This window comes from Pseudophryne corroboree, chromosome 5, assembly GCF_028390025.1.
Source record: "Pseudophryne corroboree isolate aPseCor3 chromosome 5, aPseCor3.hap2, whole genome shotgun sequence".
In the NCBI taxonomy this organism is placed as follows: domain Eukaryota; kingdom Metazoa; phylum Chordata; class Amphibia; order Anura; family Myobatrachidae; genus Pseudophryne; species Pseudophryne corroboree.
The window spans coordinates 464857600-464885237 of NC_086448.1; the positions used below are offsets into that span (position 1 = coordinate 464857600).

The 27638-nt window shown below is 44.6% G+C and overlaps 1 long non-coding RNA gene across 1 annotated transcript in view; it reads right to left on the reverse strand.

The window, feature by feature from the left end:
- Positions 1-668: 668 nt before the first annotated feature.
- Positions 669-27638, reverse strand: part of LOC134929129 (uncharacterized) — a 235581-nt gene continuing 208611 nt past the window's right edge. The window contains exons 4-5 of the long non-coding RNA XR_010178307.1: positions 2025-2209; positions 669-1296 (exon numbers count right to left, since the gene is read on the reverse strand). This is a non-coding gene — a long non-coding RNA (uncharacterized LOC134929129). The remainder of the gene's footprint in view (positions 1297-2024; positions 2210-27638) is intronic.

Below are 27638 nucleotides of genomic sequence, written 5' to 3' on the forward strand. Positions count from 1 at the left end.
CAGATATACATGTCCCCACAGTGCCAGATATACATGTCCCCACAGTGCCAGCTATGCCCCCAGTGCCAGATATGCCCCCTGAGCCAGATATACATGTCCGCACAGTGCCAACTATGCCCCCAGTGCCAGATATACATGTCCCCACAGTGCCAGCTATGTCCCCAGTGCCAGATATACATGTCCCCACAGTGCCAGCTATGCCCCCAGTGCCAGATATACATGTCCCCACAGTGCCAGCTATGCCCCCAGTGCCAGATATACATGTCCCCACAGTGCCAGCTCTGCCCCCAGTGCCAGATATACATGTCCCTACACAGTGCCAGCTCTGCCCCCAGTGCCAGATATACATGTCCCCACAGTGCCAGCTATGCCCCTGGTGCTAGCTATGCCCCCAGTGGCAGCTATACATGTCCCCACAGCACCGGAGAGAAGTGTATGTGCCGGGCAGCGGTGGCCAGGAGCCGGCTAAGCCGCATGCGGCGGATGAAAGAGCCACATGCGGCTCAAGAGCCGTGGGATGGCCACCGCTGACTTAGACTGCATAAACGGAGTTGAGTGTCTGTGTCTAGTATATCTCTCTATGACCACAGAAGCAGTAACTCATTCCCTTTTCACTGTTATTTGACTCACAATAGAAAGCAGAATATTCTGTTTAAAAGTTCAGACCTCCATTTTTATTTATTCTTTGTGGGATAATATGTCCCTTAATTTGTACAATGTGAACAACACTTTAATTTATAGTGCCTGATGTACAGTCCCTATACTCACTTCTAATTCTCTCACTGGAAGTGGTGATAAAAAGTTACACTTTCTTCCAAAAAGCAGAGACAACACATTTACTATTTTTAAGTTGGCCTAGACATAGGCAATTACACTCTACCTCTCAGAGTGGTAGGACCTAATGCTCCTACCACAAACATAGGTGTGGCCATCCACCAATCACAGTCGTGGGAGTATCTAAACACTGGTGGATGGCTGGTGCTATCGCCAATCAGGTTAAACTACAGAGTGAGCGTGCTTGTAGAGAGACACGCTGCCAGCGAGAGACTGTCAATTAAGGGACAGTGGTGCTTCAGCAAAAGGAGGAGGGTAAGTAGAAGTATTGGGCTTCCCCAAAGATCTGAGATCTCTTTGTAAATGGCTTTATTGCAGGCGGGTTAAGGTGGTCTGTTCGGAGACAATATTTTCATTGAGGGATTGGGGAGCACAGTCTGGTCTGGGGTCCTATTTCAGCAAGAATACATTTAACACGGCTCTGTGATCTTTTCATGACTTTAATGTCAGTTCATCAGGATCCTAATAAAATGATATAAAAGTTATGAGACATTGATAAGTAACTTTCAGGTGCTGTACTCAATTCAAAATGCCTGAGTACGGCCTCACGATTGATTATATATAATAATTAATTTTGAAGCTGGTTGAACAAGTGACAATAACTATGCTAATTGCCTTGTGGCTGTAGTTGTGTTAGAATTTTTTTCTGCCTTTAAAATATGTAACATGTCTTGCAGACTCATGCAAGGGGGAAACACTTTATACCTTCCTGTGTGGATTTATACACATGCTACAGGAACATAAAACATAGTAATTGCTGTTTTTACAGTGAGTGGATACTCTATAGACAGACAATTTGCTCTATTTTTCTGAGTGGACAACAGGAAAACCGATCTGTTTTGTTGAAGCCCTTTCCTTGAGGTATTGTATATCCTAATATAACCACAAGCAAGAGTATAGTGGGGAATTTTCAGACATCTTGCCATCTCCACAGTTACCACAGAGCCAGACTACACAAACACATCATGGAGAAGGCTGACAGTACTTTAGCCTATGTTGCTATATAGTGAGATTTATGTACCTACACTTGCTGTTGTTCTGCTCTTTACTAAACTGCTGTGAAAATGGATCTAGCTGAACCTCTCTTTCATATAAATGCAGACTTCAGTTTTTAAAAGCCAAATGCATTTTAGTGATGCCTGGTTTATCTGGCAAATACATTTGCTAGTAAGGAAAAGGAAAAGCATTACCATGACTAGAAGCAATTTGGTATGTGGTGATGTTTCAGTTAGAAGTAAAATCTTCGTCCATCCTCTCTACAGAAAAAACAAGAGTAAACTGAAGACACATCTTCTACGGTCACTGAAGAAGGTGCTTGAGGATACTGTGTTACTTGATCAGATTTGAAGAAGGCCTTGAGATGCCAAGGGTGAAACTGACAAGTGCAGACACAAAATTAGAATTTCAATACCTGTATACATTTCTTCACACACTTTTATATTTCAAGCACACTGTCTTGCACAGATTGCAATTTGAAATCACTTGTAAGGAATACGATTTTTTTTACATGAAAGTATATATGTACAAATGTAATGTAGATGCATACAACTACTTCCCAATATTTCCAATACATTCATGTACTAATATACAGTATAAAACTTGATTAAGGTATAGCTAGGTTGATGTCTGTCCAGTCACAGTTATATATCTAGCATCAGCAATGTGTATGGTGGCAGGGCCGAAACTAGGATTGCTGTCACCCGGGGCAAGACAGTAAATTTGCGCCCCCCCCCCCAAAAAACAAAACAAAAAAACAATGAAATAAATAAAAAACATAAATTAAATAAAATAAAATATTAAAATAAAAAAAAGACAATTATAATTAAAATACAATTAAAATATATAATCCCACACGTTACACCACAGAGGAGATACTTATGCACATTACAGCACAGAGGAGCCGTGTATACACATTACATATAGGGGGCACACTGACACACACACACCAGGAGCACACTGACACAAAAACAGATTGTATATGAACATATTGACACACACACACACACACACACACACACACACACACACACACACACACACACACACACACACACACGGTATAGGGACCAGATGCACACTGACAAACACACACACACACACACACACACACACACACACACTGTATACGGAACAGATGCACACTGACAAACACACACACACTGTATACGGAACAGATGCACACTGACACACACACACACACACTGTATACACGGACCAGATGCACACTGACACACACACACTGTATACACGGACCAGATGCACACTGACACACACACACACACACACACACACACACACACACACACACACACACTGTATAGGGACCAGATGCACACTGACAAACAGACACACACACACACTGTATACGGAACAGATGCACACTGACACACACACACTGTATACGGAACAGATGCACACTGACAAACACACACACACTGTATACACGGAACAGATGCACACTGACACACACACACTGTATACACGGACCAGATGCACACTGACACACACACACTGTATACACGGACCAGATGCACACTGACACACACACACACTGTATAGGGACCAGATGCACACTGACAAACAGACACACACACACACACTGTATATGGAACAGATGCACACTGACACACACACACTGTATACGGAACAGATGCACACACACACACACACACACACACACACACACACACACACACTGTATACACGGAACAGATGCACACTGACACACACACACTGTATACACGGACCAGATGCACACTGACACACACACACTGTATACGGAACAGATGCACACTGACAAACACACACACACACACACACACACACACACACACACACACACACACTGTATACACGGAACAGATGCACACTGACACACACACACTGTATACACGGACCAGATGCACACTGACACACACACACTGTATACACGGACCAGATGCACATTGACACACACACACACACACACACACACACACACACACACACACACACACACTGTATAGGGACCAGATGCACACTGACAAACAGACACACACACACTGTATACGGAACAGATGCACACTGACACACACACACACACACACACACACACACACACACACACACACACACACACACACACACACACTGTATAGGGACCAGATGCTCACTGACACACACACACACACACACTGACACACACACACACACACACACACACGTTGTAGAGGGGGAGCTGTCTGGCAGAGAAACATACCTCATAAATCTCTGTCACAGGTCGGCTCCAGTTCCCCCTCGTTCAAAGCCCGCGCTGCTGCACTGTGTCCCTCCCCCTGTTCCCAGGCATGGGGGAGGGCTGTGTGCACTGTTCAGGGCTGCCGGAGACTGCTGTGGACGTTCCCCTGTCAGAGGAGCCTGCAGTGCTGCAGCGTGAGTGACAGTGACTCATTCACTGTCACTGACTGCAGCCAGCATGCCCTCATCAGTCCCGCGCGGCATTGTTCAAACCTGCCAGACTCTCCGTTCTCTCTCCCTCTCCTCCCTCAATGCGTGATGCGTGTGACAGCATCGCGCATCGCGCACAGTGCCCGCTGCCCTCAAAGAATTTTGGCTGTGGAAACAGCCTGCCTAGCGCCCCCCCCGCTCCAGCGCCCGGGGCGCGTGACCCCCTAGCCCCCCCCTAGTTTCGGCCCTGATGGTGGAGATGCAAAACATGAATTTATCACTACAGAAATCTTACAACAGTAAGCAGCTGGCCACCATAACTGCTTTCCATCATTTATCTTAACAAAGTGTCCCTTCTTTGCAAGCCTGTTCAGCAAAACAGACATTTCCTGGGGGTTTAAAATACATAGGCTGGAAACCTGGGACATACAAATCTCCCATTTATCACTTTACCAGTGTTCCTATCACAATACATATACAGTGGTACCGAGAGGGGGGGGGGGGGGAGATGCAAATTACCCGGTCCCAAGCTACTGGAGGGGGCCCAGGTCTGATACATCCCCCCTGGTATACCTGCGATGATGCCACGTCGCGGCTGCACCATCTTCCCAGTGATATCTTTGGGAAGATGGTGCTGCACATAGCAAGCAAAGACTGGCCCTATGCCAGAGTTTTTACTCTCTAGTCGCCAGAGTCATCTTTCAGTCATTCCATCTACCACACATAGAAGTGGTCACAGTCTTGATCTTGTCTTTCAGATTGGGCTAAAAGTCTCTGACCTAAAAAATAAACCCAGATACTTGGTCATACCACCACTCAATTTGGTTCAAACTTCAATACCTAAAATTAGATCTTTGCTCATGGAATTGACCAGGTATTGTCCAAAGAGGGGCATGACTCCCCAGGCTCTTGCAGCAACTCTGGATCTCTCTGCGATATTGGGTGCCTGTGAAGGTCCCTGTTCCCTAGTCCAATACTATAATAGGGATGTGACAGTTGCAATGGATATTATAGCCCCTGTGTGTATCTGACCTCGCAAACCACACCGTCAAGCTCCTTGGTTTGACAACAGTGTAAATGAGCTCAAGAAAAGGGGGCGTAGACTTGAAAGATGATGGAGGAAGTCTAACGTGGTAGAGGATAAGATAAAACGTAAAAAGCATTATGAAGAATATCAGTCCACAATCATCCGTAAGAAATCAGAGTTCCTGTCATATGAGATCACAGCAGCAAACAATAGGTCAGTTCAGCTTTTCTGTACAGTGAAGATGCCTTGCAAGCCAGCATGCCTGCATCCCAATGAAACCGTCTCTGAGGCAAGATGCAATGAATTGGCAAACTTCTTTGCAGATAAAGTATCCACCATCCGGGCTGGAATCTCCAGAGTGCCATCGAAGGAGGGCCAAACTACTAAGCCTGCCACTATAAGCCACCTGTTACCCTGGAACAGCTTTGACTCAATGGAAGAAAAATATTATGCTGAAATTGCCCAAATGTTGCTTCCCACTACCTGTGTTCTGGATCCGGCCCCAACCAAGGTCCTAATAAGAGCGTATGGACATAATTGGCCTTGTATTTGTAAAAATAGATCAGTGCTCTCTGCAGACTGGAATTTTTCCTGAACCCTTAAAGGCAGCAATTGTTAGATCTCTTCTTAAAAAACCTAATTTAGATCCCGACTGCATGGCTAACTACAGACCGGTATCAAACCTTCCTTTTCTAGGAAAGATTATTGAGAAAGTGGTTGCAAATCAACTGGAAACCTTCCTGACAACCTATGAAATTTATGATCCATTTCAATCAGGATTCAGGAGAAGACATAGCACTGAAACAGCCCTGGTGTGTGTGTTAAATGATCTTCTGATGGCAAGAGATAGAGGTTACAGTTCAGTCTTAATCCTTCTGCAGCATTTGATACCGTGGACCATGGGACTCTGATTGAGCGCCTGAAAAATGTCTGTGGACTGGACATCACAGTTCTTAGCTGGTTCAAATCATTTCTCACTGGCAGATCACAGAGAGTTTCGTCTGGAGTTCACTCATCATCACCAGTGCCACTGCCATGTGGTGTCCCACAAGATTCTATACTATTCCCCATGCTATGAAGTTACTCTGAGTACACCTCCTGCAGGTGGCTACTGAGCATGAGCAACAACTTGAAATGCCCTATCTTCAAAATGGAGCATATTTTACTAAACTAAAAAAACGAACTTTCTGAAAAACGTTAACCCCTAAAGGCATTACACTGGGACAAGATCTATCTAATAAAACAAACCCCAGTCTTAATTCTTCCTCTACCCTGAGTTATGCCTTCCCAAATATCCCCCACAGAAAAAAAACTGACAGTTTAAACTTTAGATTGCTCCCAATTACTAATTTTTTATTATTTTGCCCTGACATTTGGCACCAGCTGACAATTATATGCGTCCATGCCAAATTTCAGCTCAGTACATTCAATCACTTTTGCGGTATAGCCCCCTCAAACACCGTGCCGCCATTTCAGAAGTTCCCTATGGGAGAATTCCATTTGTTAGATTCAGCCTTAATATAAGGGCATGACTGTGCCCTTATAATATATATATATATATATATATATATATATATGCAGAGACTCTATGAAAGAACTTGACACAGCACAGCAGCTATAGTCAACGTTTCAGGACAAAATCCTTTTATCAAGACCCTGAAACGTTGACTATAGCTGCTGTGCTGTGTCAAGTTCTTTCACAGAGTCTCTGAAAGTGCCGGCTTTTTTCGTTTTCACTACATGCCATTTGCAAGCAGGGCACCGGAGCAAGTTGTTTGTATAGTGGTGGAGTGCCGAATATAGCCCTCCTTATATATATATATATATATATATATATGTGTCGTATAGGACCGGCACTCACCTCTCATAAATACTTTGCTCCGGTGCCCTCTGTGAGTAATCGATATCCAACTGTCCCAAATAAACAGCGGCACTCAGAGACTCATAATAGGTGAAAAAATGTGCAAAAATTTATTCCATGCTACAAATTGTTCAGGCCAACGTTTCGGGGCACATCCGCCCCTTTGTCAAGGTGAACCACAAGATGTGCCCCGAAACGTTGGCCTGAACAATTTGTAGCATGGAATAAATTTTTGCACATTTTTTCACCTATTATGAGTCTCTGAGTGCCGCTGTATATTTGGGACAGTTATATATATATATATATATATATATATATATATATGCACACTCACTTCTCCCAGGTACAGAGAAAGAAAAATACCAGCACTCACGTTTCAGATGCAAAATCAGTAATAAAGTTTATTCCCTGAAAGAAATACTGCAAATATTGTTTACAAAGAAATTTTGTGATAAATGTGTACAATATAAAATATATACCCCAATATTAGATGGCACTACTGTCATTGTAAAATTAGCTCTGCTGAGCAGTAGCAGACATCCAAATTAATAAATTGGTAGTTTGGCAGTCCAGTAAAAAAAAAAAAACTTAACCTGGTGCCCCCACTAATAGGAAATCATATAAAAGCAGAGGTGCGGCACTCAGGATACAATAAATAATGCTACACGGTTGCTATATCGTTTCAGTGTGTTCACTTTCTTCAGTTATCCTGAAACGTTGATATATGCACTGTGAAGCGTTATCGTCACCATATACAGATGTAGCCAAGCTCATAGTCGCACTCATGCCTGGCCGTGCCTAGCTGCGGCATTTCCAACTGAATACATTCTCAATGGGCGAGTCTAGATATAGCCACGATGAGCGTGGCTACATGTGCAGGTGATACATATCGCCACTTATCGCATACATACTGGTGTTTTTATAACCCCATATGCATAAATAATTCTGACTATAAATGTAAAGGATAGCTCCTCCTTAACATTATGAGAACTTCCGGGTTTATGACCCCAAGAGTCCTTTTGCGCATGAGCAGCTCTCTGCTTCCATATGAGCAAGCTGGGGGCAGTTGGGGATTCTTGAGATCCATTTGTGTGGAAATTAGCTCATAGGCTTCTATAGGAAATGTCATGTATAGATGGTGTTGCCTATTGGGTACAAGCTCGAGGAAGTTATACCTTCCTTGAGCTTTATACATAGTGGGATTGCAGCAAACTTCCAACAGCAGTTTTCGGAGGCTTGGCCACTTTTTACTTAGTACATCATGACCTAAGTGAGTTGAACATACTGTAAACAGATTCCTATTATGAGTTTCAACGTCATTTTCAGAGACGAGTGTGTCAGATATATTTTACACAGTAATTCATTATTATTTGTGAGCTATATGTCAACTAATATGCTGCATGTTGCTATATTGTTTTGTTATATCTGTAAGGTGTAACCAATACATTTCTACTTTTTATCTATATCCTGTAAGCACTCCCTTGATATATTTCTGTATCTTTTTATATCAATATCATTAAGAACTATCTTCAGTGTAAAGAAGAACAAGGAGTCATGGAAGTGATGATATGGCCCCCACAGAGCTCTGATCTCTATTTTTTTAAATTAATTTAAACAATATGTTTATTGAAGATCAACACAGAACATTTCGTCAGGAAGAACATGCAAACATCTTGGAATACAAAAATAAAGGCGCATAATCTGATAATAGCAGAATAAAAAAAAATAAAAAAACTGATCATGACGTGTTGTGAGATCCATTTTTTCTGTGGGGGGGAGGGGAAAGTGATGACATGACTAGAACCTGTTAAAGGGGATGGGGGAGAAAAGAGAAAGTAAAGTAGGCTTAAGTGAATAGGGAACTAGCATTGAAGAAGGACAATCAGGTGACCTATATATTGTCAAGACTTAGAGGAGTATTTAAGAATACTAGTCATGAATTCCATATGATCAACCAGTCAAAGCCTATTAATAACTGACGAAAGGGTGGTGGTAGGGGAGAGCTGCATCCAGTCAGCCGCCGGCTGACAGGTGGCTGCTGAGGGAATAAACGTAATAAGTTTATTTTGATGGTACAAGGCCTCAGGGATGGGCAAAGGAAGAAGAAATTAGGATCCAGAGTACTCGAGAGTTGGAGAATTGAAGAAATCAAATTCCATCAAATATCCGTCCACAAAAGGTTTTTAGAGGGGATATGAAATTTAGATTGAATGTCAGAGAATATGGGGAATGTGGCATAGTGGGTCAAATCATAAGGGAAGAATGTTAAGGGGAATGATTGGGGAAGAAGATGGAGAAAGGCCAAAAATTGTGAGTAACAGGAGACAGTGAGGTGATCACAAGCCTGTTTGGGCGACGAGCATGAGGGAGTCAGAGGAGTGAAGCAGAAGAAAGCAGCCCCAGAGCCTCAGCCTCAAAAAGGACCCAAACTCTGGAGGAACCGGAACTGTTACAGATGATGCATTGAGCAAGCTGCGCAAAAAGGTAATAGTGCTTAATATTGGGTATACCTAGGCCACCCCCCTGAGTGGGTCTTTGGAGAATATAGAGGCACACCTGAGGTTGAATACCCGCCCAAATAAATTGCGAGGTGTGAAACTGAAGAACTTTGAAAATGTAGGGTGGACATGGATATGTAGGGTCTGGAAGAGATAAAGGAGCATAGGGACAATGGTAATTTCAATAGCATTAATTCAGCCTATCCAGCATAAATATTGGTGGGACCACGAATACAGGTCTAACTTCATTTGGGAGAGTACATGGGGGAAGTTAGCATGAAAGAGCTGGTGATAATGCCTGATTATGAATACACTCAGATATTTAGTCTTCTGGAGATGCCAACTGAATGAAAAAAAAAGTTCCAAGGGGGCTTTGTGATTGAAGTCAATTGTTGGCGAGTATGGCTTTCCACTAACAATCTCAGACTAAAGGTGCCCACCATGAAGTTTGCTCCAAAATTCATTGGTTCGTTTCCAATCTTGTGAATTTTAAATCCTTTTGTTTACAAGTTGAGTCTGCCACCTCATTTCTGAATACCAAATTCCTTTCACATTTCTCTCCTTCGTCCTCTCATTCTAAATCATTTACACCAAGATACCGCAAGGGTTACTCTAGTCCAAACTGAGGCGGGGACAGAGTTTGAAGGGATTCTTAACTCACAATACTATCATAGCAATCTACAATATCTGGTGGAATGGAAGGGTTTCGGCCCTGAAGAGAGAAATAAGGTGAATGTTGCTGATGTCTGCACTTCGTCTAGTCCAGATCTTTCACTCCAAGCATCCTCAGAAGTCAGGAAAGTGTCCAGTGTCCACTCCTAGAGGAGGGGGTACTGTCATGAAGCGGCGTCTGCCGCACTTACCACTGCACCTCTCCCCCGGCTTTCGGCCGGCGGCTGCAGTGGAAGCGGAAGTCCTCCCCACAGCTCTATCGCTCGGTTCGGTGTCGTCCGGGGGACTAGGGCACTGCCTTTGTCCCAGTGGTCATCTGACTACTCTGGCCAATCACAAGGGCGGCATGCCGACTAACAGGGACTATTCCTAAAAAAGGGCCCTGTTGCGCTCACCTCCCCTTCCCGCCAACATTCTGTGGTTGGGATCCTGGGGTCAGTATGCTGACCTCCGGGATCCCCACCGCTGGTCTTACAGCCCCAACCCGAGCTTACAGTGTAAGATTCCTAACAAACAAGCGCTCACACACACATAGACACATTGTGTGTTGCATAACTATTTAATTAACTTGCTCCTGTTGTCAAGGTGATTTCTCACTAAGGAACCTATTTATTATCCCTTTATTTCTACAAAAGTAGGTGAAAAACGAGTTTTATGGTAAGAACTTACCTTTGTTAAAACTCTTTCTGCGAGGTACACTGGGCTCCACAAGTCTGGACAATGGGGTGTAGAGTAGGATCTTGATCCGAGGCACCAACAGACTCAAAGCTTTGACTGTTCCAGAATGCACAGCGCCGCCTCCTATATCACCCCGCCTCCCAGCACAGGAGCTCAGTTTTAGTTAACCAGCCCAATGCAGTAGCAGGAAAAGAGACGACAACGGTTAGTAGCCACATACACCACACTCTCATGACAAGAGAAGTGTCAGCAGCTAATGCCATACCAACCCAAAGAAGCTAAGTGCATCAGGGTGGGCGCCTTGTGGAGCCCAGTGTACCTCGCAGAAAGAGTTTTAACAAAGGTAAGTTCTTACCATAAAACTTGTTTTCTGCTGCGGGGTACACTGGGCTCCACAAGTCTGGACAATGGGGATGTCCTAAAGCAGTTCCTTATGGGAGGGGACGCACTGTAGCGGGCACAAGAACCCGGCGTCCAAAGGAAGCATCCTGGGAAGCGGCAGTATCGAAGGCATAGAACCTTATGAACGTGTTCCCGGAGGACCACGTAGCCGCCTCGCACAATTGATCAAGGGTCGCACCACGGTGGGCCGCCCAAGAAGGTCCAACAGACCGAGTAGAATGGGCCGTAATGTGAGCAGCAGCTGACAGACCAGCCTTCACATAAGCATGTGCAATCACCATTCTAAACCATCTGGCCAGGGTCTGCTTGTGAGCAGGCCAGCCACGTTTGTGAAATCCAAACAAAACAAAGAGAGAATCAGATTTTCGAATAGAAGAAGTTCTCTTCACATAGATACGGAGAGCCCGTACCACATCCAAAGACCGCTCTTTGGGAGACAAATCAGGAGAGACAAAGGCTGGAACCACAATCTCCTGATTAAGGTGGAACGAAGAAACCACCGTAGGTAAATATCCGAGATGAGTCCTAAGAACCGGACTGTCACGGTGAAAAATCAGATATGGGAAACTACAAGACAAGGCACCCAGATCCGACACTCTTCTAGCAGAGGCAATAGGCAGCAAGAACACCACCTTAAGGGAAAGCCACTTAAGGTCAACTGAACCAAGAGGTTCGAATGGAGGCTCCTGCAATGCCTCCAAAATCACCGACAAGTCCCAAGGAGTCACAGGCGGGACATAGGGAGGTTGGATACGCAACACACCCTGAGTAAAGGTATGCACATCAGGTAAGGTCGCAATTTTTCTCTGAAACCACACCGCCAAGGCAGAAATATGAACCTCGAGGGAGGCCAGATGCAGGCCTAAATCTAGGCCCTGCTGCAGAAAAGCCAAGAGTTTGGCTGTACTAAACTTGGAAGCATCATAATTATTAGATGCGCACCAAACAAGGTATAAATGCCAGACCCTATGGTAAATCCGAGCAGAAGCCGGTTTCCGGGCCCGCAACATAGTTTTAATGACCTCTTCAGAAAAACCCTTAGCCCTCAAGACGGAAGCTTCAAGAGCCACGCCGTCGAAGATAGCCGGGCTAGGTCCTGGAAGACACAAGGGCCCTGAACGAGGAGGTCTGGGTGTTGTGGAAGTAGAAGTGGATGCTCTGACGACAGGCCTTGCAGGTCTGAGAACCAGTGCCGTCTGGGCCACGCCGGAGCTATGAGAAGCAGATTTCCTTTTTCTTGCTTGAACTTCCGAACTACCCTGGGCAGGAGTGACACCGGAGGGAACACGTACGGCAGCCGAAACCTCCACGGCACCGCCAGCGCATCCACGAATGCTGCTTGAGGATCCCTTGTCCTTGCTCCGAAGACCGGAACCTTGTGATTGTGTCGAGACGCCATCAGATCCACATCTGGAAGACCCCACCTTTCCACGAGGAGTTGAAACACATCTGGATGGAGGCCCCACTCGCCGGCATGCACGTCCTGACGACTGAGAAAGTCTGCTTCCCAATTCAGGACTCCCAAAATGAATATTGCCGATATTGCTGGTAGATGGCGTTCTGCCCACTGTAGAATCCGTGAGACTTCCTTCATTGCCAAACGGCCTCGAGTGCAGCCTTGATGATTTACGTAAGCCACTGTGGTGGCGTTGTCCGACTGTACTTGAACAGGACGGTTCTGAATTAAATGCTGGGCCAGGTTCAACGCATTGAAGACCACCCGCAACTCCAGAATGTTGATCGAGAGGAGAGATTCCTCCCCACCGACCCTGTAAGGAGTGCTGCTCCATCACCGTGCCCCAACCTCTTAAACTGGAATCTGTTGTCAACAGGACCCAGTTGGATATCCAGAAGGGACGGCCCCTGCACTATTGTTGGTCCTGGAGCCACCAGAGCAGCGACAGACAGACCTCCGGAGTCGATGAGATCATTTGAGACCTGATCCGGTGAGGCAGGCCATCCCAGTTGGCTAGAATCAACTTCTGGAAGGGGCGAGAATGGAATTGAGCATACTCCACCATGTCGAATGCTGACACCATGAGGCCCAGCACCTGCATTGCCGAATGTATCGACACTTGCGGACGAGAAAGGAAGCAACGAATCCTGTCCTGAAGCTTCAGGACTATCTCCTGATACAAGAACAACCTCTGGTTGTGAGTGTCCAACAGCGCTCCCATTTGCACCATGCTCTGAGCAGGGACCAGGGAGGATTTCTTCCAGTTGATGAGCCACCCTTGGGCTTGTAGAAACTGGACCGTCATATCCAGATGACACAGGAGAAGATCTGGGGAATTTACCAGGATTAACAAGTCGTCCATATATGGCAGTATCCTGACCCCTTGACGGCGGAGTACCACCGTCATCACCGCCATAACTTTGGTAAAGACTCGCGGAGCCGTTGTTAAACCAAAAGGTAACGCCCGAAACTGGTAATGGATGTTGCCAATAGCAAACCTCAGGTATTGTTGATGTGACACTGCTATAGGAATATGCAGGTAAGCATCCTGTATGTCCAGGGAGACCATGTAGTCCCCAGGTTCCAAGGCCAGAACTATAGAGTGAAGGGTTTCCATACGGAACTTGGAAATCTTCACAAACCTGTTCAATGCCTTGAGGTTGAGAATGGACCGGGAGGACCCATTCGGTTTCGGGACTATAAACAGCGGAGAATAGTACCCCCGGCCCCTCTGAGCAAGAGGCACCTGTACTACGACTCCTGTATCCAGGAGGGTCTGTACCACTGAGTGTAGAGTTTTTGCCTTTGTCCGGTCCAAACGGACGTCTGTCTGGCAAAATCGATGAGGGGGTCGGTTTTTGAAGGCAATGGCATAATCTCGAGTGACAACTTCCCGTACCCAAGCATCTGAAGTGGTCTTCAACCATTTCTGGGTATACACTAGAAGCTGGCCCCCGACCCTGGGATCTCCCAAGCGGAGGCCCGCCCCGTCATGCGGCAGGCTTATCTGTCTTGGTAGCTGGCTGACGGGCAGCCCAGGCTCTTTTGGGCTTCGGCTTACCAGGATTGGAAGTGCGGGCCTGCTTAAGGTACGCCTGACCTTTTGCTTTACCTGAAGGACGAAAGGGGCAAAAGGACGTACCTTTAGCCTTCGACACAGGAGCGGTATTAGGTAGACAGGCAGTTTTGGCAGTAGCCAAGTCAGCCACTATCTTATTTAAGTCCTCCCCCAAACAGAATATCTCCCTTGAAAGGGAGTACCTCCAGGGTTTTTCTAGAGTCCAGATCCACAGACCAGGATCTCAGCCACAATATCCGGCGAGCCAGGACTGACATAGTAGAGGCCTTGGCTGCCAGGATACCGGCATCAGAAGCCGCCTCGTTAATATATCGAGAAGCTGTGACAATATATGACAAGCATTGTCTAGCATGGTCAGAGGAGATTTCAGCTTCTAACTCCAAGGCCCATGCTTCAATAGCCTCAGCAGCCCATGAAGCTGCAATAGTAGGCCTTTGTGCAGCACCCGTGAGGGTGTAAATCGCTTTTAGACAACCCTCCACACATTTATCCGTAGGCTCTTTCAGAGATGTGACGGTAGTGACAGGTAGAGCTGAGGAAACCACCATCCTAACCACATGTGAGTCCACTGGAGGAGGTGTTACCCAATTCTTAGACAGCTCTGGAGCGAGGGGATAGCGAGCCAGCATCTTCTTTTGAGGCACAAACTTCATACCCGGATTTTCCCAGGGTTCCTGACGTATATCCACTAGGTGATCAGAGTGAGGTAAAACCTGTTTAACCACCTTCTGATGCTTGAACCTATCTGGTTTTTTAGGAGACACGGATGGCTCGGGATCATCCGTAATCTGCAGAATTAACTTAATAGCCTCCACAAGGTCAGGAACATCCACATGTGAACTACCCTCCCCATCAGCCGTATCTGAGTCAGAACCTGTGGGGTCAGTGTAAGTGCCGTCCTCATCAGACGAGGTGTCAGTGACAGCAGTGGATTGTGAGGAGACGAGCGCTCGCTTAGAGGACCTCTTGGACTTAGGCGAGCATTGGTCAAACTTTTTAGTAGTCAAGGACTGGGTCAACTTCTTCAATTGAGCAGATAAATCATTCGCCCACGGCGGGTTAGCTGCAGGGACCACATACGGTTGTACCGGCATTGGGGGTCCCATAGGGGGTGTTAGTTTATGAACTAGCGTATGCAGAAGCGTGGAAAAAGCGGCCCACGGAGGGTCAGTATGTGCCTCCGTTGCCACAGTCCCACTGGGGGGCAAGGAGCCCCCAGAACCAGAGCCCACAGCTGCTATATTCTCCCCATATGTGCCTGTGGCTTCAGCAACACCAGCAGTGTGTTCCGCCCCAGAACCATTACCCTCAGAAGCAGACATGATATAACTTGCAGTATGAGGTAACACAGTACAATTATCAGCAGCACAATATCCCAAACCCCTGCGTAGTGTAGTCAGCACTAGCAGAGATAAAGGAGAGATATGGTGACCAAACCACAGAGAAAAATACGTAATACAGTATATCTTTGTGGAAATCCTATATTAGATAACACCTGACGCACCAAGCCCCCTCAGGCTATAGAATATAGGGTTAGCAAGTTGAGTGAAAGACACGAGATGGACAACACTCTGCTACCAAATGCACACACAAATAGTCACAGTTTGTACAATGCAGAGGTTATTATACTGACAATAATACTGCACTGGACGAGCTTACACAGCTATATAACAATAGATATAACAGTACACAGTAAGAACTGGATGTATATCACAGGGTAATTGTACTATAAAACCCTGACTAAATGCACTCTTTCTTAACTATCACTGACTAAAAAGGCAGGTAGAATACTTAAGTGTCATGTAAAAGCACAGCGCTGACAACCAGGCGGCTTTACATAGGAGGATTTGCCCAAGCAGTCCCAGAAACAGTGCGCTGAGGGATAATGGCGCCGCAGACAATGACTGGGAGTGAGGAAAAGACAGATATGCAGCTCCAGGGCGGGAACATTTGCGGGAAATGGCGCCCTGGGGCTGGGGGAGGGGCTTCAGGTCTAAGCCTTATCCCCCTTGCTGGCAAAACCACCGGGTACTGTGGGCGATATAAGAAGTGGTTTAGAGAGAAAACCCGACCTGCGCCCATGCCCTGGTGATCTAGTGGGATCGCATGTATCCACAGTGTCCAGCGCGCGTGGCCTGCCTCCCACTGACCGCGCCGGATCGCGATAAAGACCGGGTCCCGCGAGCGGGACCCACTTACTGCCTCCCGAAGCGCGCCCACGAAATCCTGGAGAGCCCCAGCCGTGTGTGTCTAACGTGAAGAAAACCGGAGTCTCCGCTGTAGGTACCCGGCAACCAGGGCTCGGGAGTGTACAGCGCCGCTGGGGAGAGCTGGAGCTGCAGCAGAGAATGTCACAAGACATTTACCACCGCTGCTGCCCATGAAGTCTTCACTTTTTACCTCATAAAAAGCTTTTCTCAGGGCTGCTCGGAGCAGCCCCTCTGTTAAGTGCCTGCTTACTGCAGCACCAACTGACAAACTGAGCTCCTGTGCTGGAAGGCGGCGTGATATAGGAGGCGGCGCTGTGCATTCTGGGAACAGTCAAAGCTTTGAGTCTGTTGGTGCCTCGGATCAAGATCCTACTCTACACCCCATTGTCCAGACTTGTGGAGCCCAGTGTACCCCGCAGCAGAAATTAAAAATTTCCAGTCCCAGCATCGCCAGTGTTTTCAGGTCTCAGCATCCACAGTGGTTTCAGGTCCCAGCATCACTGTGATTCAAGGTCCCAGCATCCCTGGCAGTTTCAGGACCCAGCATCCATGCAAGTTCCCAGGCTCTGGCATTCACAGCGGTCCCCGACTCCAGCTTCCACAATGATCCCAGGCTCAAGCATCCACATTGGTCCCATTCTCTGACATCCTCAACGGGTCCCAAGCTCTGACACACCCTGTAGAGAATCAGAGCAGCAGGAGACATCAAACATAGTAATGTTGCATCTGGCTGCATATTTACATGGTGCCACTGTCCTTCAAAACCCCCCTTCCTGTCTTTGCTCCCTGCTGTGATTTATCTGGTGCATAGTCCTAAAGCCAGTTTGCTGCACTGTATAGATCCCCCTTTGCTGGGCCACTAATTTATTAAGTCAAATCACCAACTTTACATATTTTATTTTGATCCTCGCAGCTGATCATCCTAGGCTTCAACCCGTTTTGGTCACTGCATAGACATTTTTCGAGAAGTGGATGATCCGCTGTGAGGATATAGGACTTAATATACCCATAGTATTTAGGGAAATTGATTTCAGATCGATAAAAGACGCCCGCACTTCCTGGTTCCATTACCGGAAGTTACGCATGCGGTTCACGCTGCATTCCACCCGGAAGTAAGCCCTCGTTTCCTGGTTTGTCGTAGCCGTGCGCGGCGTATGCGGTTCACGCCGCGTTCCACGGCTACAAATCCACCTGAACACCTTTTCTGGATTCACACCATCGGGGATTTACACAATTGGTCAAATCATAAAAGTCAAATCATAAAAGTCAAATCATAAAAGTCCAAAACTATAAAAAGTCCCCTGTTTCAATCCTAAGTGGACCTGCCTGGAAGTTATAGCTCTTTTCCACAAATTTTCATATTGTGTTCTTTCCTGAAGATTCGTGGCAGTTGCGGCCATTTTGATTGAGGGCTAATATTCCCCTTTGCCACAATTTACTTCCTCACAAATGTATTTCCATTTTCCTGTCTTTCTTTCTTTCTTTCTTTCTTTCTTTCTTTCTTTCTTTCTTTCTTTCTTTCTTTCTTTCTTTCTTTCTTTCTTTCTTTCTTTCTTTCTTTCTTTCTTTCTTTCTTCTTCTCCATGCTTCTTGGGGGGATTGATTTTCTACAGGAACAGTACTCCATCACACACCTCCCAATCTATGTGGTACTTGGTATTCCCACAAAGTCCATCCCTAATACCAGTGTGTGGTGTTTTCCTGTTCCATGAATCTTCTATTTCATATCAATACCTTCAGATACAGAAAGAGACAATAAAGGGAGAGATGAACAAATGGTGACAACGACTCCCTCCTATGTACATCAATAAATAAATACGATGGATGGGTCCCCCACCAATGAACTGGGTTCAGTCCAAAAACGACCGGAGCTCAAAATCAACATTATGGCCCCGTGGCTTCAGACTGTCCATGTCAAAAATCCATCGCATCTCATTTTGTGCTAGGGTTTTCTCTATATTATTATTTCTCCAATTAGTTTTAACTTGCTGTATACCAAAAAACCTTTTAATATGTTTCTCACATTTAGCATGAGTATTACAAAAATGTTCAGACAAAGGGGTGTGTAATAAGGCCCTTCCTGATATTGTAAATGTGTTCTGCGGCTCTTGTCTTTAAGGGACGAGATGTTTTCCCAATGTACACTTTGCCACACGTACACTCGAGAAAGTAAATTACATTTCTTGAGTGGCATGTGACAAAGTCTTTGATATGGAATTTTTTTCCGTTAACAAGAAATTCGGTAACCTTGCGTTCTATCCCCATCCTTGTCGTGGTACGGCACATAAGACAGGATCCACATCTGTGAAATCCCTTATTACAAATTCGTGTAGAAATGGTTTCTTGTAAACAACTCTTAACTAATTTATCTTTAAGAGATTTAGGGGAACATTTACTAAGCAGTGATAAGAGCGGAGAAGTGAGCCAGTGGAGAAATTTCCCCATCAACCAATCAGCAGCTTTGTATCATTTTATAGTATGCAAATTATAGATGTCACTTCAGTGCTGATTGGTTGCCATGGGCACTTCTCTACTGGTTCACTTCTCCGCTCTTATCACTGCTTAGTAAATGTACCCCTTAGCCTTTTTATAGATGAACATTGGTTTCACCGGTAGATGTTCACCCAAAACTGGGTTGTCTCTTAGTATCCTCCAGTTATCTGTAAAGATATGTTCTACACATTTATGATGTGCCCCATATTTCGTGATGAACGCCCATTGGTATGGATTTTCAGTGGTATTAATAACAATTTCTTTTACTTTCAGCAGATCCCTTCTCTCAATTTTGCTAACTTTTTCTTTTGCTTTATTTAAAGTTTCATTGTTATATCCTTTCTCCAGGATTCTTTCCGTCATCTCATTGGTTTGAACCTCTAAAATAGTGCTATCTGTACAATTCCTTTTGAGGCGCTGAAATTGGCCTACCGGTATGTTCTGCAGCCATTTTTCACGATGCTCACTACTTATGTTCAGATAAGCATTAGAATCTGTGGGTTTACGGAGTGTTTTAGTACAGATGTGCTCTGCCTCTACATAGATCAACAGATCTAGAAAAGAAAGTTCCTTCATACTTTGAGTAACAATGAGTTGGATGTTAAAATCATTCTCACTCAAACATACAATGAAATTTCTCAGTGACTCTTCATCTCCCCTCCAGATGCAGAAAATGTCATTGATGAACCGCCACCAGCAAACCAGGCCCGCCCCTAGCTCTCTAACATGGTCCACTGCTAATTGGGAGAAGGGAAAATTTTCAGTAGCACATTTTCTGGACCGAAGTGAATATACTGTTGAACTAAGAGAGTTTATTGTTAAATCCATTGAGTTCATATTAATGAATAATTATTTTTCATCAACGGCACATTCTATTTGCAGATTAGGGGGACCGCCATGGGCACCGGGTTCGCTTGGGTGTTTAATTTTTCCAAAGATGTGATTTTCATATGACTTTGCTTACGCCCCGAGTCTCAGTGATGTAAAAGATATATATGCCAAATTTCAAGAAGGTTGGATAATATTTAGGGGTTGCACATATTGATCACTTTTATCTCAAAGTAGTGCAATTTCTAATATTGAAGTGCTTTGTACTAATGGGCTTCTCATGTATTTCTTTCATCTTCTGCAGGTAACTGAACTTTAAAATAGGAACCAAAAGAGGAATTTGGCTGCTAGAAAAGGTGCCTAGTGGTGAATTTTTAGGAGCTCGGCTCCCTTCAAAGTACTTTTAGTTTTTATTTACCATCACAAGGAAATGAAAGAAACACTTTTGGATGCTGCTAAATCTACCAGTACTAAACTACAGGAAGTTTGGAGGAAAGCAAATATCCCTGTTAAGATGGAGGAGAATTTATCCGTGCTGGCATACAGAAGCTGATCAAAGAATACCAAAATCTGGGTAAAGAGAAATCGAGAAACACGGATAAAGCAAATATGAAACGGCAGATTTGGAAAGGTGATCTCGTCGAGTTATTTGACATTTCCCGGCAAAATGTGATGGACATAACTAGCGTATCACAAGAAGATAAAGAATTTTTTAGGTCACAAAGAGAAGATCATATGACTTCGTCAATGAGTGGAGTAGACAAGGTTTTCACCTCGAAAATAAGAACTAAGTGTACAAATGAAGACAAAAATGATTCATAGAAGAATAAACATTACAAAGCTATCACTGAAATAAATAAGATAGTTACACTGGAAGACTCATCTCCATCATCAGCACCTAGTGACGAAGAGGCCGAGTTTTTGCCTCCAATTACGTACAAGTCATAGATTAAAACCTCTTGATCAGACACTCACGTCTACTTGGGATCGAGAACAGCTCTCTGTTCGACAAGCAAGTACTTCATTTATAGCAACTGCAAAGAGCCTTGGCCACGATGTTTAAAAAATTTCCGTATCTCCAGCTACCGACAAAGACGTTCTTTGAATTGTTTGGGATCCACGACGTGACAGAAAACTGCAGTGATTCTCTAAGAAGCCATGTGAACGCTCTTAAGGTGGTCAATGATACAACAGAAAGCGGAATTGCTCTGATAAAAAAGTTTAACGTATCGGTCAGGGACGAACAACAATATTAATTCTTGTTGAGAGTAGTCGAGCATCACAGAAAAGTCGTCACCAAGCGAACAAAAGAAGGGATTGCATCGTTCAAAGTTGATTAATATAATACATTTTTTGCCTATCATACTACCTATTAATCTTAGTGTCTAGTTTTAGTATTATTTTAAGTTTGTGATTTGTAGTTTTCCCAATAAAAGTAATTAACATTGAAAAATCTTATTTTTTGCCTACTTTTACAAAACTGATCAAAGTGTGCAACCTCTAAATATTATCCAATCTTCTTGAAATGTGGCATATATATCTTTTACATTACTAAGACTCGGGGCGTAAGCGAAGTCTGCAAAAATGTTACATTTTATTTTTTGCCTTACAAAATGAAACACCCTAGGGTTCGCTCCCAGCTATGCCAACCTCTACATGGCCTACTGGGAATTTTTAACAGTGGACCCTGTTAGAGAGCTGGGGTTGGGCCTGGTTGCTGGTGGCAGTTCATCGATTACATTTTCTGCATCTGGAGGGGAGATGAAGAGTCACTGAGAAATTTCATTGTATGTTTGAGTGAGAATGATTTTAACATCCAACTCACTGTTACTCAAAGTAGGAAGGAACTTTCTTTTCTAGATCTGTTGATCTATGTAGATGCAGAGCACATCTGTAGTAAAAACACCGTAAATCCACAGATTCTAATGCTTATCTGAACATAAATAGTGAGCATCGTGAAAAATGGCTGCAAAACATACCGGTAGGCCAATTTCTGCGCCTCAAAAGGAATTGTACAGATAGCACTATTTAGAGGTTCAAACCAATGAGATGATGGAAAGATTCCTGAAGAAAGGATATAACAACGAAACTTTAAATAAAGCAAAAGAAAAAGTTAGCAAAATTGAGAGAAGGGATCTGCTGAAAGAAAAATAAATTGTTAACATTACCACTGAAAATCCATACCAATGGGCGTTCAACACGAAATATGGGGCACATCATAAATGTGTAGAACATATCTTTAGAGATAACTGGAGGATACTAAGAGACGACCCAGTTTTGGGTGAACATCTACCGGTGAAACCAATGTTCATCTATAAAAAGACTAAATCTCTTAAATATAAATTAGTTAAGAGTTGTTTACAAGAAACCATTTCTACACGAATTTGTAACAAGGGATTTCACAGATGTGAATCCTGTCTTATGTGCCGTACCACGACAAGGATGGGGATAGAACGCAAGGTTACCGAATTTCTTGTTAACGGAAAAAAATTCCATATCAAAGACTTTGTCACATGCCACTCAAGAAATGTAATTTACTTTCTCGAGTGTACGTGTGGCAAAGTGTACATTGGGAAAACATCTCGTCCCTTAAAGACAAGAGCCGCAGAACACATTTACAATATCAGGAAGGGCCTTATTACACACCCCTTGTCTGAACATTTTTGTAATACTCATGCTAAATGTGAGAAACATATTAAAAGGTTTTTTGGTATACAGCAAGTGAAAACTAATTTGAGAAATAATAATATAGAGAAAACCCAAGCACAAAATGAGATGCAATGGATTTTTGACATCGACAGTCTGAAGCCACGGGGCCATAATATTGATTTTGAGCTCCGGTGGTTTTTGGACTGAACCCAGTTCATTGGTGGGGGACCCATCCATCGTATTTATTTATTTATTGATGTACATAGGAGGGGGTCGTTGTCACCATTTGTTCATTTGCTGAGGTAGAAATACTTATTTATTAATCATCTCTCCCTTTATTGTCTCTTTCTGTATCTGAAGGTATTGATATGAAATAGAAGATTCATGGAACAGGAAAACACCACACACTGGTATTAGGGTTGGACTTTGTGGGAATACCAAGTACCACATAGATTGGGAGGTGTGTGGTGGAGTACTGTTCCTGTAGAAAATCAATCCCCCCAAGAAGCATGGGAGCTACACAAGAAAGAAAGAAAGAAAGAAAGAAAGAAAGAAAGAAAGAAAGAAAGAAAGAAAGAAAGAAAGAAAGAAAGAAAGAAAGGAAAGAAAGAAAGAAAGAAAGAAGTAAATTGTGGCAAAGGGGAAAATTTGCCCTTAATCAAAATGTCCGCAACTGCCGCAAATCTTCAGGAAAGAACACAATATGAAAATTTGTGGAAAAGTGCTATAACTTCCAGGCAGGTCCGCTTAGGATTGAAACTGGGGACTTTTTATAGTTTTGGACTTTTATGATTTGACTTTTATGATTTGATCAATCGTGTATATCCCCGATGGGGTGAATCCGGAAGAGATGCTCAGGTGGATTTGTAGCTGTGGAACGCGGCGTGAATCGCATACGCCATGCACGGCTACGATAAACCAGGAAACGTGGGCTTACTTCCGCCAAGACCTATAGGGTGGAATGCAGCGTGAACCGCATGCGTAACTTCCGGTAATGGAACCAGGAAGTGGGGGCATCTTTTATCGATCTGAAATCAATTTCCCTAATTACTATGGGTATATTAAGTCCTATATCCTCACAGCGGATCATCCACTTCTCGAAAAAGGTCTATGCAGTGTCACGAACCGGTCTCTTACCTCTGTGGGTTCTGGGGTTCATCCGTTGCCAGTGCGGTTGCTCGCGGTGCTGTGCGCCCGTGTGGGGACACGGCGTGATCAATGGCACAGGTAATGCAGAGTCTGGGAACTGTGAGTGCGGGGACCAAATGGCCTAAGGCACTGCGGTGTGTCTGCTGTATAGGAGGTGGCCATGTTGGAGACCAAATAGCTTTATACAGAGCACTTGTGAAAACACCTGTGGGCAGGTGTAAGCCAATCCCGTGCTTGTGCTGCCTTTAAGTAGGCTGGGATTATGTTACTCTGGGCCAGTGCTTTGTTGTATCAAAGCTGTGCTCTAGCTCTGAGCTCTCTCCGTGCATTCCTGTGTGATTCCCGTGGTCCAGATATCGCCTCCGTTCCCAGAGGACCGTCTGCAGCCTTCACTGCTGAAAGATCCACCGGCTCTCTGCTGTGCTGTCAGTTAATTGCACTCCTATTGGAAATAGTTGGATTCCCAGTGTCCTGCATGAGGTTACCTTGTCAGTCTGCCTATCATTCAAAGTCTGGAGGATTCTGTTTCTCTCAGCTGTTCGTTTGTTCAACTCTGCATTTAACCCATTCATCACCTTGTCTTCTACTACAGTTTCACAGTGATCTCCGGAACCCGCAAGTAACCCAATTCAGTACTTATATTTGCTATGTTGTCATAACAAGGATAATTCTTCAGTCTCTCAGTTAACTCTCAAAACTCCATTGCAAATCCTTACAGTTAATTCTCCATGTCTGCATTAACCAGTTAAACACAATCTGCAGTTCAGCATCAAAGCTTGTTTATATTTGGACAATCCAACATTTATTCATCAGCTTGTTTTGCATATGTTTCCATGAACATTTCTTTTATGTATTTTTGAGTTTTCTCTTGCTTATTATTCCTGCAATAGTTCAGTATAATATGATGATTAACAACTTGTCAGTTAACTCTTTACTGAATTGTTATTTTGAATAAATATATGAATCGGAACTTTCTTCGTCCTCCCTGCTTTCTTCATAGCCCAGCACCTACACCTGTGGTTGGTCCCGGGTTAACGGATTCACAGAAACACCCGGACCTGACAGTAAGCACTGGCCACATGGATCCGTCACGTGACCAATTCGCAGGAGGCGGTGCTACATCAGATATCCTTTCCCGTCTGGAAAACCAGGAGTCTATACAGACACAAATAGTGCAGTTTATGCAAACTATGGCAGACCGTTTAGAGACTCTTCATACGGCTATTAAAACGTTCCAAGTCCAGATTCCAACCCCAGATGTCCCAGTTACCACTACAGCTTCACCTGTGACGCTGCCTACGTCCCGCTTGCAGTTACCCTCTCCGAGTAAGTTTGACGGAACTCCAAAACTTTGCAGAGGATTCCTGAATCAATGCGAGATCCAGTTTGAGCTGATGTCTGCCAGTTTCCCATCAGCTCGTTCTAAGGTTGCATATATTATTGCCCTCCTCTCCGGTCAGGCTCTGGAGTGGGCATCACCATTATGGGAGAGAGGTGATCCTATCCTCTCTAATTACAAAGAGTTCGTATCTTCCTTCCGGAGAATCTTTGACGAACCAGGCAGGACCACCTCAGCATCCTTGGAGATTCTCCGTCTACGTCAAGGTTTACGTCCTGTCAGTCAATATATTATTCAGTTTCGCACGTTGTCTTCAGAGTTAAACTGGAATGAGGAGGCCCTGATCGCCGCGTTTTGGAATGGACTTTCAGAAAGAATCAAGGATGATTTAACTATCCGGGATGTGCCAATTAAACTGGATGAATTGATTTCTCTCTGTAACAAACTTGATCTACGTTACAGGGAGCGATGTTTAGAGAAATCCAGGGCAGAGCGATCCAGTCCACATGATCATCCTAGACCTCGACAAGATTCTTCATCACAGTCTCCAGTAATGACTGAAGAACCTATGCAGATTGGGCACTCTCGCCTCACAGAGGAGGAACGACTTCGTCGTCGACAGGGTAACCTCTGCATGTACTGTGGGTCCTCCGAACATTTAGTTAAATTCTGCAAACTCCGACCGGGAAACTCTCGCCTCCTAGCTTATTCAAGAGAGGTTAAGCTAGGAGTTACTTTAGAATCACGTTCTGGGAAAGAGCCAACCTTGTCTATTCAATTAGAAGTTCCAAGTTCTACAGTGAAAGTTTCAGCCCTCCTAGATTCCGGGGCAGCCAAGAACTTCATCTCCTCAGCCTTTGTCATACGGTCTAAAGTTCAAACCATGCCCCTGGAAGCAGCAGTTGCTGTTACAGCAGTGGATGGAAGTCGAATTCCAGATGGTATAATTACTCATCGAACCGTATGTCTCAAGATGAAAGTTGGTGAGCTCCATTCCGAATACCTCTCCTTCTACGTGATTCCCAAAGCCTCTCAAGATGTGATACTTGGTTTACCTTGGCTGCAGAAACATAATCCTCAACTTAATTGGCAAACCATGGAAGTCCTTTCATGGGGTAAATCTTGTACCAAGGACTGTGTAGCTACAATTGTACCTCTTCGGTCAATTAGCCTTTCCGATCTACCTCCGGTGTATCAATCCCTTGCGGATGTTTCCAGTAAGCAAGCAGCAGACTCTCTACCTCCTCATCGTGAATGGGACTGCCCAGTCGTCCTGGTTCCGGGCAAGACCCCTCCTAGGGGACAAATTCATCCGCTATCCATCCCAGAGACGCGAGCTATCCGGGATTGGTCCACTCCTACAACTCTCAAGGGGATTCAGCGATTTCTTGGCTTTGCTAATTTCTATAGGAGATTCATTAAGAATTATTCTACGTTAGCTGCTCCTATCACAGCCCTAACTCGCAAGGGAGCAAATCCTACGAACTGGTCTTCTGAAGCAATCAAAGCCTTCTCTGATTTAAAGCAAGCCTTTGTGTCAGCCCCCATTCTTCGACAGCCTGATTTGAATCGTCCCTTTCTACTAGAGGTGCATGCATCTACAGAAGCAGTAGGAGCTGTGTTGTCACAAGTCTTTGAAGATAAAAAGGTCCATCCCTGCGGATATTTCTCCCGTAAGTTCCTCCCGGCAGAGCGTAATTATGCAATCGGTGAGCAAGAGTTACTTGCCATCAAGTTGGCATTTGAGGAGTGGAGATACCTTCTAGAAGGAGCTCAACATCGCATTACAGTTTATACTGATCATAAGAATCTTCTGTATCTGCAGTCAGCTCAGTGTTTGAATCCACGACAAGCTCGATGGGCGCTTTTCTTCTCACGATTTGATTTCAAACTCACCTATCGTCCAGGGTCTCAGAACAAAAAGGCAGATGCCCTTTCCCGGTCCTTTGCTTCTTCTGAATTAAATGATGCTACCACGAATCAAGCCATTGTGAATCCTACGTCCTTCTTAATGACTCGAACCTCTCCAGTTCCTCCGCCTGGCAAGACCTTTGTCGCCACAAGTCTTCGAAAACGGCTGCTTACCTGGGCTCACTCCTCTTCCTTCATGGGTCATCCTGGGGTTCTAAAGACTCTCAAATTTATTCAACAGTCTTATTGGTGGCCACGTCTCAAAGCCGATGTCCAAGAGTTTATAGCAGCATGTCCTAAATGTGCCCAACATAAGAGTCCAAGAAGTTCTCCACCAGAGTTTCATCCATTGCCAGCCCTAGAGGTTCCAGCAGCAGATCAAGAGCTTCAACGTCTTATCTAGCATCTGGAGTTGTGTACGTAAGTCCTTGGTCAAAACTTCCGCTCGTTATAAATCTTTTGCAGATAGAAAACGTAAAGCTGTACCGAATTACAAAGTGGGAGACCAAGTGTGGATTTCTACGCGCAATCTCAAGTTCAAAGTTCCTTCTAAGAAATTTGCTCCCAGGTTTATTGGTCCATTTCCCATTGTTAAGGTACTCAACCCTGTGTCATACAAAGTCAAG